Genomic DNA, 17,690 nt, shown 5'->3' on the forward strand with positions numbered 1-17,690 from the left:
CAATGCTAAAAAAATCCACTAGATGGCGCTGTGTCTGTGAGCAGCATGCCTTTTTATTGTTCCTTCAAACAGCATGTGACACAGCAAAAATTTACTCATCCTTTGATGACGCATATCGGCGGGATTTTTAAAGGTAAAACTATTTTGTTGACATATTATCGTTTCAGAGGAGATGTTAAACAGAATTATGTAACTTAATTAAACAAAAATAAGTCTTATAAGGGTCAAATAATTTTTTCAAAAAATGCTCTACCAAACGGTTGAGTAGTCCTTTTAGGGTAGAGAAGCTAGCTAATGTTGGTAAAATTAGCTAATGTTAGTAAAATTAGCTAATGTTGGTAAAATTAGCTATTTACAATGAACAAAAGGGTTAGTGTTGGTAAAATGATACATTTAATATTATTAAATTACATATTTGATGAGAAATATTTGATCAATATAGTATCTCAAGATAGTATCTCATGGGCTCAAGATACTATCTCGTGGGCTCAAGATACTATCTCGTGGGCTCAAGATAGTAACTCGTGGCCTCAAGATAGTATCTCGTGGGCTCAAGATAGTAACTCGTGGCCTCAAGATAGTAACTCGTGGCCTCAAGATAGTATCTCGTGGCCTCAAGATAGTAACTCGTGGGCTCAAGGTAGTAACTCGTGGGCTCAAGGTAGTAACTCGTGGCCTCAAGATACTAACTCGTAGTCTCAAGATAGTAACTCGTGGCCTCAAGATAGTATCTCGTGGCCTCAAAATAGTATCTCGTGGCCTCGAGATAGTAATTTGTGGCCTCGAGATAGTAATTCGTGGCCTCGAGATAGCAACTCGTGGCCTCAAGATAGTATCTTGTGGCCTCAAGATAGTATCTCGTGGCCTCAAGATAGCAACTCGTGGCCTCAAGATAGTAACTCGTGGCCTCAAGATAGTATCTCGTGGCCTCAAGATAGTATCTCGTGGCCTCAAGATAGTAACTCGTGGCCTCAAGATAGTAACTCGTGGGCTCAAGGTAGTAACTCGTGGCCTCAAGATACTATCTTGTGGCCTCAAGATAGTAACTCGTGGCCTGATACTAACTCGTGGCCTCAAGATACTAACTCGTGGGCTCAAGGTAGTAACTCGTGGCCTCAAGATACTATCTTCTGGCCTCAAGATAGTAACTCGTGGCCTCAAGATAGTAACTGGTGGCCTCAAGATACTAACTCGTGGCCTCAAGATACTAACTCGTGGCCTCAAGATACTAACTCGTGGCCTCTAGATACTAACTCGTGGGCTAAAGGTAGTAACTCGTGGCCTCAAGATACTATCTTGTGGCCTCAAGATAGTAACTCGTGGCCTCAAGATAGTAACTTGTGGCCTCAAGATACTAACTCGTGGCCTCAAGATACTAACTCGTGGCCTCAAGATACTAACTCGTGGCTTCAAGATGTGGCCTCAAAATACTAACTCGTGGCCTCAAGATACTAACTCGTGGCCACAAGATACTATCTCGTGGCCTCAAGATAGCAACTCGTGGCCTCAAGATACTAACTCGTGGCCTCAAGATACTAACTCGTGGCTTCAAGATACTAACTCGTGGCCTCAAGATACTAACTCGTGGCCTCAAGATACTAACTCGTGGCCTCAAGATACTAACTCGTGGCTTCAAGATACTAACTCGTGGCCTCAAGATACTATCTCGTGGCCTCAAGATAGCAACTCGTGGCCTCAAGATAGTAACTCGTGGCGTCAAGATAGTAACTCGTGGCCTCAAGATAGTAACTCGTGGCCCTCAAGATAGTTTTTCGTGGGCGTGGCCTCAAGATAGTAACTCATGGCCTCAAGATAGTAACTTGTGGCCTCAAGATACTATCTTGTGGCCACAAAAAAGCAACTCGTGGCCTCAAGATAGTAACTTGTGGTCTCAAGATAGTAACAAAATCTTGAGGCCACGAGTTACTATCCTGAGGCCACAAGATAGTTATAATAATTTTTTTTTTGACAAAGTGGGACATGGGGGGGCTCCGTACTAATCAAATCTTGTTTGAACTTTTGCACCAGCACACACACACACACACACACACACACACACACACACACACACGCACGCACGCGCACACACACACACACACACACACACACACACACACACACACACACACACACTCTCTTGATGTGTTTGGAGCCATCAATAGCAACCATCAGATTTTTTATTGGTCAAGAAATTGCACTTAATATGACTTGTTCTGAATGTTGTTCTTTTACTATGAACAGACATCTCAACCGTTTGGTAGAGCACTGTATCTAAAATACTGTAGGATCTAATTTAAAAAAAAATATTGATTGTTGTTATTGTTATCATAATTGAATAAAAAATGCAAAGAAATAATTTTTCCTTTGCTTTTTTCATGGTGCGTACCTTAAAGGGATAATGACATAATGTCATTCTATATAGATCAGTGGTTATACTCCGCACAGCGGTCTGTTATCAAGAAATAACAGACCGCATTCTACATTGGAATTCAACCAAGCCATGTAATAAAATAAGTTAGTAATAAAATAAGCATATATCACCACCAGATATGCTTTAGTTATTTTGTTTATCCTATTTACCTGCATTGCCCTGTCAATTAGATGCAAATTTTCAATTTGTATTTTTGTATTTTGTCAATCATTTTTGCAGTGATTTTTTCAGTAAAGTTAACAAAATAGCAGCAACAGCCCTCTTCAGTTTAGAGTGAATATTTGTGTTGATTTTAAAGTGTTATGTATTCTGATAACACCAAAATAATTAAAATGATGTGCAAAAATAAACAAATTATTAGTAAAACACGCCCCTCTGCCTGATGCAGTTATTTAGGTTATTCTAAATATATACTTGAAACTAGTAGCATAGAAAATGTTTTCAAAACATGCACATTGTGGAATGGTTTCCTTTGCTGCTCTATAAACCTAGTGAATACTAGGAGACCATGGTTTCTGTGTGAACTGATTATTTTGTAGACATCTTTTGAAAATGAAACAATTGCGTGAGTTTGAGGAAGATAAAATTAATTAACTTTTTAAATTAATTTTTTAAAAAGGAAGTCAGAGTTGCGTTAATATATATACTTTTTTGTTTAAAAAAAAGAAAAAAAATACGTAATTATGAGAAGTGCCCTTTATTTCACTTGAGCCCCTGCCCCTCAAAATGTCTGTGCACGTCCCTGGATTACAGTTTCAGTAAAACTGTATTTCACCATCATCGGTATACCACCCTCAGCCGATTGGCATTACAGTATTTGCAATCACCATCCCGTGGCAAAACGGAGCGTCTAAAAGAAAAGTTCTGACTGCTGACTGTTGGTCAGTGAGCCTCTCCCGCTCGGCTCTGTCAAGCGCAGCTTCACCACACAGATTTAACTCCGCACAGCTAAATAAAACAGGCTGGTGGCAGACTAATAATTAATATCTCTGATGTAAAGATTTCTGTGAAACGCGTAAAGTTGCACAGAAGAAAGCCCAATAGGAACTGCCCTGTACAGTTTAAGAATCTGTAGCCATAGTAGAGGACTATTATTTTGTAGAACAGACCCGAGCGACAACTGATGACGTCACATGCTCAGACTTGCTTGACCAATCGGCGGAAGGGGGCGTGTCAGGCCGCCCACATATGGAAAATGAATTTTGAAGTAATTTATTCGTTTTTTGCCTGTGAACTAAAAAACGAAAAATCAAGCCGAAATCTCGGGTTTTTTTCGTTTTTCGTTTTTCGTTTTTTTTTTTTTTTTTTTTTTTTTTAATGAAAAAACGAATAAAGGGGCCGTTTTCTCGTTTATGCTTATTTCATTTCAAATTGGAAAACAAACTATCAAAATGACACAACACTCTAAAAAATGCTGGGTTGTTTTTTAACCCAGAATGCTGGGTCAAGTCTGTTGGGTAATTTTGTTGGGTTATTTTATCACATTTAAAACACCTTTGGGTAGTTTTAATTTTCCAGTTTTTGGGTTAAACCTGCTGGGTCGCAACGCTGGGTTGTTTCACGAGCTTCCCGCCTTGGAGATGTTTAAATTCGCTCCCAAGCTGTCATTTTGAGAGGACAAAGGGGCAAAGCAGCTGGGTGCAACTGTTTTAAGGTAAGTTTATATAATGTTTTATTTTATATTTTCTTAATAATTAGTTTGAATTAGCACAATTATAACTTTTTTCGCACCAATAATTCTTAAACTTATATAGTCAGACTAAAATTGGTGATGCAACTTACGACAAACGGCTATTAAGTTACCTCAGAATCAGATATTGACTCGCATAGTCATTTTAATGTGAGACGACAGATTAATACAGTTAATGATTCTGTATCACACGGAATTATGAAATATGTGAATATCTGTGAAAACAGAGGAAAGAGTCGTTTCTGTCACTGACAAGCGAATTGAACAAAGTGAGTCGAGTCACTCAAAACAAAACAATTGAGTAATATGACTCGCTGCCCTTAGGTAAAACGCCTGCAATTGTCCTTACCGACATGTAAAATACATAAAAAGTAGCCTACGTAAATGTCGTGGGACCGCAGGTATAAAAGAAACTACCATCCGGTTCAAATAAACCGGTTCACACTGGCAAGTTTGAAACAAAATGATTCCCGGAAATGAATCGACTTATCAGCACCGCGAACACTTTCAAAGTGCGTGCGTGCTTACCGTACATTAGTGCCGTGGGTTGGACCAGTGAGGTGATTTGGTGTGGTACAAAAAGTATTTTTTACATAGGCTACATAAATTCGTTTTTGGTAAGTGATGTAATTTAAAATTTCGTTTTTTTTTTTCCTAGTTAGAAAACCATATGGATATGAACTCTTCTCTTCGAGTGGCAGTTACCCAGTCTTATCGACAAGTTTAACGGTAAGTTCATGTTTATTATACACTTTTGCTGCTTTTACATCTATAATTGACTGCCTGTGATAATCAACTCAACCTCGCGAAACTTAACGCATATAAATTTGATCCGTGCTTAAATATAGGTAGCTCACAAGGCTGCCAACTTCTGAATTTAGCAATTTATACCTAAGCTTGTGGTTCGATTCCGATCTTGATTCAATGTCGATTCATTTGGATAAATATCAGTAGCTACATGTTCATTTTTTAATGAACCTACTATTCAAACCTACTATAGTATGGCCCTGCTATTCTTTTTATTTTTTTCAACTTTAGTTAGTGTGTTGTGTTGCTGTTTGCATAAAAAAGATCTGTAAGGTTACAAAAATCAGTCACTCCAAAGTGAGATAGCCTATTTTATGTAACAAAATTTTAAGGATTGCAATTAATTTAGAAAAATTGAATCAGTCTTTGGAAAATATTCCACAAGGTGATGTTTGTTGTTTTAAATCTTCAATACAACATAAAAGGCAAGGTATTTAGTATCATTATTGCATATTTAATTTTTATGTCTGTAGCTTTTTGCACAAACTTTAGTATATTTGTTTTAGCTGGTCCTGTTTCTGAGATGTTATGTCTCTTTTCTGCAGAGAATAGAGGTGATTTTGCTCTTTTGGTCCTTCCCCTTCTTCTTCCTGCCACAGTGTATTGGTCAGAAGGTAAATCGGCCATCTATTGACGAAGCTAGAAAGGCTTTCATTGATCTTCAACTAGTGAGTATAAAACCGCATAACTGCTATTTAAATTGCTTTGTGACCTGACTGGAACTGCCTGTTCATTACGCAAGGGATACTGTACATCCAGCCAGTTGATATTGCAGAATAAACTTCAACAGGGTAATCAACACAAAGTGGAGGGATCTCGTATCACCCTGAAGGAGTTTATTTTGTGATGAAAACTGACTGGATGTACATTACCTCAAAACAATTCCTGTTAACCCTCTGGGCTTCTTCATAATTGGGTCACACTTAGCTTCCTCCCGCCCGAAAACGGGCGAAGCCTTAAAATTGTACTTAACTTTGTCCTAGGATAACCATTCAAATATTGTTTTGTTCTATAATGTTTTCTGATTATTATATAGAATTTTTAGAATTTTTTATGATACTTTGTATTAATTATGTAATTTTTATGAGCTATTTTTTCCATTAGAATTAATATATATATTTTTATTTTATTTATTTTATTTTATTTTTCAATAAATGCAACATTTCACATCAAATTAGAGTGCAGGCCTAAAAAAAAAAATATTTCAAGTGAGAAGAGCGTCACATGCTCAGACTTGCTTGACCAATCGGCGGAAGGGGGCGTGTCAGGCCGCCCACATATGGAAAATGAATTTTGAAGTAATTTATTCGTTTTTTGCCTGTGAACTAAAAAACGAAAAATCAAGCCGAAATCTCGGGTTTTTTTCGTTTTTCGTTTTTTTTTTTTTTTTTTTTTTTTTTTTTTAATGAAAAAACGAATAAAGGGGCCGTTTTCTCGTTTATGCTTATTTCATTTCAAATTGGAAAACAAACTATCAAAATGACACAACACTCTAAAAAATGCTGGGTTGTTTTTTAACCCAGAATGCTGGGTCAAGTCTGTTGGGTAATTTTGTTGGGTTATTTTATCACATTTAAAACACCTTTGGGTAGTTTTAATTTTCCAGTTTTTGGGTTAAACCTGCTGGGTCGCAACGCTGGGTTGTTTCACGAGCTTCCCGCCTTGGAGATGTTTAAATTCGCTCCCAAGCTGTCATTTTGAGAGGACAAAGGGGCAAAGCAGCTGGGTGCAACTGTTTTAAGGTAAGTTTATATAATGTTTTATTTTATATTTTCTTAATAATTAGTTTGAATTAGCACAATTATAACTTTTTTCGCACCAATAATTCTTAAACTTATATAGTCAGACTAAAATTGGTGATGCAACTTACGACAAACGGCTATTAAGTTACCTCAGAATCAGATATTGACTCGCATAGTCATTTTAATGTGAGACGACAGATTAATACAGTTAATGATTCTGTATCACACGGAATTATGAAATATGTGAATATCTGTGAAAACAGAGGAAAGAGTCGTTTCTGTCACTGACAAGCGAATTGAACAAAGTGAGTCGAGTCACTCAAAACAAAACAATTGAGTAATATGACTCGCTGCCCTTAGGTAAAACGCCTGCAATTGTCCTTACCGACATGTAAAATACATAAAAAGTAGCCTACGTAAATGTCGTGGGACCGCAGGTATAAAAGAAACTACCATCCGGTTCAAATAAACCGGTTCACACTTGCAAGTTTGAAACAAAATGATTCCCGGAAATGAATCGACTTATCAGCACCGCGAACACTTTCAAAGTGCGTGCGTGCTTACCGTACATTAGTGCCGTGGGTTGGACCAGTGAGGTGATTTGGTGTGGTACAAAAAGTATTTTTTACATAGGCTACATAAATTCGTTTTTGGTAAGTGATGTAATTTAAAATTTCGTTTTTTTTTTCCTAGTTAGAAAACCATATGGATATGAACTCTTCTCTTCGAGTGGCAGTTACCCAGTCTTATCGACAAGTTTAACGGTAAGTTCATGTTTATTATACACTTTTGCTGCTTTTACATCTATAATTGACTGCCTGTGATAATCAACTCAACCTCGCGAAACTTAACGCATATAAATTTGATCCGTGCTTAAATATAGGTAGCTCACAAGGCTGCCAACTTCTGAATTTAGCAATTTATACCTAAGCTTGTGGTTCGATTCCGATCTTGATTCAATGTCGATTCATTTGGATAAATATCAGTAGCTACATGTTCATTTTTTAATGAACCTACTATTCAAACCTACTATAGTATGGCCCTGCTATTCTTTTTAATTTTTTCAACTTTAGTTAGTGTGTTGTGTTGCTGTTTGCATAAAAAAGATCTGTAAGGTTACAAAAATCAGTCACTCCAAAGTGAGATAGCCTATTTTATGTAACAAAATTTTAAGGATTGCAATTAATTTAGAAAAATTGAATCAGTCTTTGGAAAATATTCCACAAGGTGATGTTTGTTGTTTTAAATCTTCAATACAACATAAAAGGCAAGGTATTTAGTATCATTATTGCATATTTAATTTTTATGTCTGTAGCTTTTTGCACAAACTTTAGTATATTTGTTTTAGCTGGTCCTGTTTCTGAGATGTTATGTCTCTTTTCTGCAGAGAATAGAGGTGATTTTGCTCTTTTGGTCCTTCCCCTTCTTCTTCCTGCCACAGTGTATTGGTCAGAAGGTAAATCGGCCATCTATTGACGAAGCTAGAAAGGCTTTCATTGATCTTCAACTAGTGAGTATAAAACCGCATAACTGCTATTTAAATTGCTTTGTGACCTGACTGGAACTGCCTGTTCATTACGCAAGGGATACTGTACATCCAGCCAGTTGATATTGCAGAATAAACTTCAACAGGGTAATCAACACAAAGTGGAGGGATCTCGTATCACCCTGAAGGAGTTTATTTTGTGATGAAAACTGACTGGATGTACATTACCTCAAAACAATTCCTGTTAACCCTCTGGGCTTCTTCATAATTGGGTCACACTTAGCTTCCTCCCGCCCGAAAACGGGCGAAGCCTTAAAATTGTACTTAACTTTGTCCTAGGATAACCATTCAAATATTGTTTTGTTCTATAATGTTTTCTGATTATTATATAGAATTTTTAGAATTTTTTATGATACTTTGTATTAATTATGTAATTTTTATGAGCTATTTTTTCCATTAGAATTAATATATATATTTTTATTTTATTTATTTTATTTTATTTTTCAATAAATGCAACATTTCACATCAAATTAGAGTGCAGGCCTAAAAAAAAAAATATTTCAAGTGAGAAGAGCGCCACCTAGTGGCTTCAAAATTTATTAATTTGTGTCATGTCCTATAACCGCCCATAGGCGGCCTATAGCTTTTTTATTTATTTATTTGATTTATTCCCATTCGGAAAGAAAACAATTTATTACTAATCAACCACTGAATGGAACAACACAAATTATATATCATTTTAAAGCTTAGAATCTCAGCTTTTTAATGCATCTAATTAAATGTATTAATTCCTAACTAGTGCTGAGTAATCCCTCTAAAACCAAGTGTACCGCCAGCAGGCGCCACCTAGCTGCGAAAATATTTATTACCATATTTTTCAAAAATCTTGCCTTGATAAACACAAAGTTGATGTCATTTGAAAGCTTAGAGTCTGAACTTTACAGTGAATGTATCCACTTTGAAAAACTCTTAAGTATTGCTGAGTTATTTGCTGATACATAGAATTTCTCTTTTTTTCATAATCTATAAAATAATGTACTGCAATGTGTCAAAAACATCATACAGCTCATGAAACATTCTCAGATAATTGAAAATGGCACTTCATTTTTTACAGCATATTATTACAATTAAAATGAGCCCAAAATTAACATAATCTATTGCTTTTATGACAAGATATTCTTCATGGAGAAAAAATTGCCCATGAGGGGGTGTGAAAGACTGTACAAAAAGGCTATCTCTTTTCAAAATGCTGTAATTTTTGATTCCTTTATCCAAAAATTATTATTTTTTTATCCAAATGCAGCTAACATGTAGGGGGACTTCACTAAAAAAGAATTTTCCTCCTACCTTATTTCCTTCCTGAGTTATTCCATGACAAATATGAAAGATATGCAAAATCATAATAAAAATTATATATATATATTGTCTTTTATCCACCGTTTCTTGGCGGGACAATGTCCAAATGTAATGTAATTTATATTTTCAAAAAATTTAAAAAGAGTTCTTTCAAACGATACCTACCTTTTGACTCTCCTTGCTATAGTTTTGGAGTTATTATGATTATATAATTTTTATATAGTTTGGGGCAAAATTTGCTGTTTCAGTCTTACCAGTTCATTTCTCTGTGTGTGTGTGTGTGTTTGTGTGTGTGGGTGTGTGTGTGTGGGGGGGAGGGTGTCTTTTTTGCACTCTTGATGTTTTAGAGTGTCACCCCTTCATTGCTGTACACTTTTTTTCAGCACAGTGGCTGATCTGTAGCTTGTACCACCACAAGTCTCTCTGAGTTTTCCTATTTTTTCGTATTTCCCATTCATTTCCTATGTCGCCCGTTTTCGGGCGGGAGGAAGCTAAGTGTGACTTTTTTTTTTACGACCCTTTAACATATCAGAATCATCTCCTTGATTTTTTTGTGTGTTCATATAGGTAATAAAAGAAAAGTCACCAAGTTTCACCCCCATCCGATGAAGCAAAAAAATTAAACAATTCGAAACGTTCAAGTTTTCGCCCGTTTTCGGGCGAAGAAGCCCAGAGGGTTAAGCAACTTTGATCCTAGACAAAAAAACAAGATCAAACAAGACATAATGTAAAGCATACCACTTATTATATGGCTTTTCGCCAAATAAAAATATTGATTGTTGAAATCATGATAAACTCCATTTCATGATAAACTTCACACAGTTATTGAACTGAATTGAATCAACACTGAACTGACTTCAACTGAATAATGAAACCGTTGCCATTTAAACAATCTGTATTGTTGTGTTTATTTTCTTTTATAGGTCGGAACGCACATGGTGGAATTTCTAAACTGGGCAGAGTCTACATAACCCGTGTCTAAGAGTCGTCTTCTTCGGAGTCAAAAAAAAAGTAAATTTCACTGTGTACATACTGTAAAATAGGCCTACAATTTTGCACATCTGTGAATTTCACTTTAATTTCCTAAGAATTAAATGGTATAAATTACATTGTTCAAAACTAATTTTCTTTCTTTCTTAACTGTATTTGACTTTATTTAACTATACTTGTGTACATTTTTGCATATTTTAAAAATGATTTTGCATTTGCTGACTTTAAAATGAATTGTCTGTTGATTTCACTGCGTATTTAGACCGTTACACATGTAATAGTTAAACGTATAAATGTCATTGTTCAGAACTAATCTTCTTTCTTTCTTTAATTGTATTTGACTATTTAATACTTGATGTATTTTTAAATGATTTTGCATTTGCTGAATTTAAAATATAATTGTCAATGTCACTGTATTTAAACCGTTAAACGTAATAGTTTTAGAACTAATCTTTATTTATTTATTAAAACTGACAATATTGAACTACTTTGATGTCAGCACTAAATGATTTTTGCATTTAAATTTAATGTGCAGTTTGTTGTCATTGTTGCCAATTTTAACACATTTGTGAATGTCAGTTGACAAGCATTAAAAATTATTTTAAGTCTAAACATGTTCTTCATTGTTTCTTAATTCAAAGTTTTACAGTAAAGCACAGGTGAAATTATAAGAAAAAGAAAAATAACCCAGCAAAAATAACCCAGAATAGCAAATCCATTAATGGTAAAAAAATTACTACATCTTGGGTTTCTAGACAACCCAGCCTGCTGGGTTAAAATGTCACTGGGTTAATTTAACCCAGCATGTGTTCTGTCCAATATTTACCCAGCACTGGGTTGCCAATTGGGTTGTTTTTAACCCAGCCAATTTTAGAGTGTGCATGTATACTATTGGATGTTCAAAATACATGAAATACACGTGCACACTAATATGAAATCCATACCAATACATATTATGTTAGTCATGAATGCATATACACTTGTGAATAACTTGCATATACATATAAACTTGACGCACGCATACACCTATAAACACTCGCATACACTCTAAAATTGGCTGGGTTAAAAACAACCCAATTGGCAACCCAGTGCTGGGTAAATATTGGACAGAACACATGCTGGGTTAAATTAACCCAGTGACATTTAAACCCAGCAGGCTGGGTTGTCTAGAAACCCAAGATGTAGTAATTTTTTTTACCATTAATGGATTTGCTATTCTGGGTTATTTTTGCTGGGTTATTTTTATTTTTCTTATAATTTCACCTGTGCTTTACTGTAAAACTTTGAATTAAGAAACAATGAAGAACATGTTTAGACTGTTAAAATAATTTTTAATGCTTGTCAACTGACATTCACAAATGTGTTAAAATTGGCAACAATGACAACAAACTGCACATTAAATTTAAATGCAAAAATCATTTAGTGCTGACATCAAAGTAGTTCAATATTGTCAGTTTTAATAAATAAATAAAGATTAGTTCTAAAACTATTACATGTTTAACGGTTTAAATACAGTGACATTGACAATTATATTTTAAATTCAGCAAATGCAAAATCATTTAAAAATACATCAAGTATTAAATAGTCAAATACAATTAAAGAAAGAAAGAAGATTAGTTCTGAACAATGACATTTATACGTTTAACTATTACATGTGTAACGGTCTAAATACGCAGTGAAATCAACAGACAATTCATTTTTAAAATATGCAAAAATGTACACAAGTATAGTTAAATAAAGTCAAATACAGTTAAGAAAGAAAGAAAATTAGTTTTGAACAATGTAATTTATACCATTTAATTCTTAGGAAATTAAAGTGAAATTCACAGATGTGCAAAATTGTAGGCCTATTTTACAGTATGTACACAGTGAAATTTACTTTTTTTTTTTACTCCGAAGAAGAAGACGACTCTTAGACGCGGGTTTTGTAGACTCTGCCCGGTTTAGAAATTCCACCATGTGCGTTCCGACCTATAAAAGAAAATAAACACAAAAATACAGATTGTTTAAATGGCAACGGTTTCATTATTCAGTTAAAGTCAGTTCCGTGTTGATGCAATTCAGTTCAATAACTGTGTGAAGTTTATCATGAAATGGAGTTTATCATGATTTCAACAATCAATATTTTTATTTGGCGAAAAGCCATATTATAAGTGGTATGCATTACATTATGTCTTGTTTGATCTTGTTTTTTTGTCTAGGATCAAAGTTGCTTAACAGGAATTGTTTTGAGGTATTGTACATCCAGTCAGTTTTCATCACAAAATAAACTCCTTCAGGGTGATACGAGATCCCTCCACTTTGTGTTGATTACCCTGTTGAAGTTTATTCTGCAATATCAACTGGCTGGATGTACAGTATCCCTTGCGTAATGCACAGGCAGTTCCAGACAGGTTACAATGCAATTTAAATAGCAGTTATGCGGTTTTATACTTACTAGATGAAGATCAATGAAAGCCTTTCTAGCTTCGTCAATAGATGGCCGATTTACCTTCTGACCATTACACTGTGGCAGGAAGAAGAAGGGGAAGGACCAAAAGAGCAAAATCACCTCTATTCTCTGCAGAAAAGAGATATAACATCTCAGAAACAGGACCAGCTACAACAAATATACTAAAGTTTGTGCAATAAGCTACAGACATAAAAAATAAATATGCAATAATGATACTAAATACCTTGCCTTTTATGTTGTATTGAAGATTTAAAACAACAAACATCACCTTGTGGAATATTTTCCAAAGACTGATTCAATTTTTCTAAATTAATTGCAATCCTTAAAATTCTGTTACATAAAATAGGCTATCTCCCTTTGGAGTGACTGATTTTTGTAACCTTACAGATCTTTTTTATGCAAACAGCAACACAACACACTAACTAAAGTTGAAAAAATTAAAAAGAATAGTAGGGCCCCTTTAAGTAATTTTTTTTACTTTAAAAAATGAACATGTAGGCCTAGCTACTGATATTTATCCAAATGAATCGACATTGAATCAAGGTCAGAATCGAACCACAAGCTTAGGTATAAATTGCTAAATTCAGAAGTTGGCAGCCTTGTTGTGAGCTACATTTAAGCACGGATCAAATTTATATGCGTTAAGTTCCGCGAGGTTGAGTTGATTATCACAGGCAGTCAATTATAGATGTAAAAGCAGCAAAAGTGTATAATAAACATGAACTTAACCGTTAAACTTGTCGATAAGACTGGGTAACTGCCACTCGAAGAGAAGAGTTCATATCCATATGATTTTCTAACTAGGAAAAAAAACGAAATTTTAAATTACATCACTTAACAAAAACGAATTTATGTAGCCTATGTAAAAATGCACTGATGCACGCACGCATTTTGAAAGTGTTCGCGGTGCTGATCGATTCATTTCCGGGAATCATTTTGTTTCAAACTTGCAAGTGTGAACCGGTTTATTTGAACCGGATAGTAGTTTCTTTTATACCTGCGGTCCCACGACATTTACGTAGGCTACTTTTTATGTCTTTTACATGTCGGTAAGGACAATTGCAGGCGTTTTACCTAAGAGCAGCGAGTCATATTACTCAATTAATTGTTTTGTTTTGAGTGACTCGACTCACTTTGTTCAATTCGCTTGTCAGTGACAGAAACGACTCTTTCCTCTGTTTTCACAGATATTCACATATTTCATAGTTCCGTGTGATACAGAATCATTAACTGTATTAATCTGTCGTCTCACATTAAAATGACTATGCGAGTCAATATCTGATTCTGAGGTAATAACTGTTTGTCGTACAAGTTGCATCACCAATTTTAGTCTGACTATATAAGTTTAAGAATTATTGGTGCGAAAAAAAGTTATAATTGTGCTAATTCAAACTAATTATTAATAAAAAATAAAATAAAACATTATATAAACTTACCTTAAAACAGTTGCACCCAGCTGCTTTGCCCCTTTGTCCTCTCAAAATGACAGCTTGGGAGCGAATTTAAACATCTCCAAGGCGGGAAGCTCGTGAAACAACCCAGCGTTGCGACCCAGCAGGTTTAACCCAAAAACTGGAAAATTAAAACTACCCAAAGGTGTTTAAAATGTGATAAAATAACCCAACAAAATTACCCAACAGACTTGACCCAGCATTCTGGGTTAAAAAACAACCCAGCATTTTTTAGAGTGCATATGCGAGTAATTTATAGGTGTATATGCACATGTGTTATGTATATGTATTGATAAGGAAGTTTGATTTAAATCCTATACGTGGCGCCTTAAGTGGACGTGTTTCTATGAGAGGCCGTTTGAGACGAAACACACTGAAACACTTGCAATACACATTGAAAACTTACGATACACACTGAAACACTTGCGCTACACACTGAAACACTTGCGATACACACTGAAACACTTGCGATACACACTGAAACACTTGCCCATATATGTGAAACACTTGCGCGTACATGTGAAACACTATCTATGTGCATATATATGAAAGACATGCGGTTACATAGAAACTCTTTGCATATACCCTGTAATCGCCCACGTACTGTTGTACCTGCACAAAGACTGCACTTTTCAAACATTTGCGCGTGTGAGAGAGCACAAACATTTTCAGTGTGTCCGGAAGTCATTTCATTGCAATCGGAAGTTTGGTTCATTTGGAAACAGAAGCGCGGTTTATTTATCACTGTAAAGATGTACAATTCTTAGTTTCATTCATGGTAGTAACATGAAAAATTAGCCATAATCTAGTCATTGGTGGAATATTGCTGCAATCTCCGGGACAAACTAACACTTAATAACATGAAATTTTAACAAGAGCCACTAGATTTCAAACATAGCCTACAATCAGACATCATTTCAATGTATTTATTTATTTTGTTTAGCTATAGTAAGTGTGAGCTTAGTCATCAATGCCATTTAAATGAATGGAACTTTTTTTTTTTTATGTAAGAAAAGGTCAAGAATAATTTGTAACCTTTGTCCAGTTTCGATCTTGTCACAGCTCCCTGAAAACTATCAACAAAACGGACAACATCTGCTATTCTTACTTTTGTCAGATATATTAATGACAGAGAAAACAAGCTGTTCACAGTCCAAGTTACGAGGATTTCAAAAACAACATGGACTTTGGAATCCAAAACACTCAAGGTTTTGGAATGGAATAGAAGCTTGCCTTCAAAGCATTTGTTTCTTTTGTTTAGTATCGCAATATCGCAAGTGTTACAGTGTGTAGCGCAAGTGTTTCAGTGTGTAGCTAGCGCGAGTGTTTCAGTGTGTAGCGCGAGTGTTTCAGTGTGTAGAGCAAGTGTTTCAGTGTGTATCGTAAGTTTTCAATGTGTATTGCAAGTGTTTCAATGGGTTTCGTCTCAAACGGCCTCTCATATGTTTCTGTGAACCCCGAGTCTGTCTCTGTCTCTCTCTCTCTCTCTCTCTCTCTCTCTCTCTCTCTCTCTCTCTCTCTCTCTCTCTCTCTCTCTCTCTCTCTCTCTCTCTCTCTCTCTCTCTGAGCGGAAGTTGCGTGAGTGGATGCGAGATTGGGAGCGTGGTTTTTGAGTGAGTGTTTTTTTCTATCTTTTCTATCTTTTTTTCTATGTTGTTTTAGTTTTATTTAGTTTATCGTTAGTGGTGTAGTTTAAGTGGAATGCAGAGGCAGGTAATGAAGAATAAGTTGAGGCAGATTGGGGTGCAGGAGATTACATTAAAAGGGTTATTAAGCGCAGTAAATGGGACACAGAGTAGAATATTGATGTTATTTTTAAGGGAGGCGGGACTTTTCAATAGGATTTAATTGATAATTAAAGTGTGTTTTGTGTGTGAGTGTTTATTTGAGGGGAATGAGTGTTATGTAAGTGTAGGAAAGAGAATGGACAAAGTTGTATTATAAAATCTATTATCTGATCCATATTCCGGAGCAGAGGGGGGCGGTAATGCACCAAAAAGCTGGATGCCAACCGCCGTAAAATTGGAAAGAAGAAGAAGAAGTAGTTTAAGTGGGTTAGTTGTCATGGTGGAGGCGACGACCGGTGTAACCGGGAGTCATGCCGGTTCGCGGTGTTGGAGGCGCGGGGCTTGAAACGCTCACGCGTCGACATGCTTTTAAACTTTGTCCAACTATAGACTGTTCTGTGGAGGATTGCGCTTTGGCAGTCGGAGGGATTATTGGATATGATAGCGTTAAATCCGCGTCAAGGATGAACAACGGTGTTGTGATCTTTGTAGATAGCTTTGATAAAGTTGCAACGATTGTTGAACAAGGAGTAACGATCAAAGATATCTTGGTTCAGGCGGTGCCGCTCGTTAATCCGGCAAAAAAGATAATTTTGTCGCAAGTTCCCCCGTTTATTAGTAACGAAATGTTAGAGAGGGAACTTTCCAGACATGGACAGCTAATGTCTCCGATTAAAACAATTGGCCTTGGCTGTAAATCTCCGCATTTGAGACATGTTGTTTCTTTTAGAAGGCAGGTTTTCATGATTCTTAAAAACAACAATGAAGAATTAAATTTAGTGTTCAAGTTCAAAGTGGATGATTATGATTACAACGTTTATGTAACGTCTGAGAAAATGAAATGTTTTGGATGTGGAATAGAGGGTCACCTTATACGATCATGCCCAGAAAAATTCCCTGCTGAAATTAATAATAAGACCATAGAACAGGGTGAGTCAAGTAAATCTCAGAGACAAAAACAAAATGAATCAAACGATTTTCAGGGACAAAAATTGGACAAAACAAATAAATTACAAGGACAAACACAGAATGTATTAAAGGAGTCTCAGGGACTTAAAGGTGCCCTAGAATGTGAAATTGAATTTAACTTGCCATAGTTAAATAACAATAGTTTAGTACATGGACATGACATACAGTGAGTTTCAAACACCATAATTTTCTCCTTCTTGTTTAAATCTCGTTTTTGAAAAACACTCCTGAAAAACGGGCGAATCTCCACATAACACCAACTGTGACGTAACCGATGGGATCATTAATATGTACGCCTCCAAAATTTGCATAAGCCAAGCCCTTTCAGAGCTACGGTGCTACACGGAACTGCGCTGCGCAGGTGAAGAATCAAGCGAGCATCGTAGGGCAAATGGCTGATCATGGACATAGATGTTATGTACCAGGCTGTGCAGGGGATGTGACGACTTTTCATACACTTCCCACAGAAAAGCAATGTCAACAGGCGTGGCTGATGTTCATCTATAATCAGGGTTCGAATTATGATTTC

The 17,690-nt window shown here is 35.8% G+C and overlaps 1 long non-coding RNA gene across 1 annotated transcript; it reads right to left on the minus strand.

Annotated features, from left to right (window-relative positions):
• Positions 1 to 11,816: 11,816 nt before the first annotated feature.
• LOC307165796 lies at positions 11,817 to 13,749 on the minus strand. The gene is made up of 3 exons (XR_013822544.1): positions 13,684 to 13,749; positions 12,940 to 13,062; positions 11,817 to 12,473 (listed from the first exon to the last, which is right to left on the minus strand). It is a non-coding gene; the product is annotated as an uncharacterized lncRNA (long non-coding RNA).
• Between the last annotated feature and the right edge of the window lie 3,941 nt (positions 13,750 to 17,690).

The sequence above is a fragment of the Squalius cephalus genome (assembly GCF_949319135.1).
Source record: "Squalius cephalus genome assembly, chromosome: 10".
In the NCBI taxonomy this organism is placed as follows: Eukaryota; Metazoa; Chordata; class Actinopteri; order Cypriniformes; family Leuciscidae; genus Squalius; species Squalius cephalus.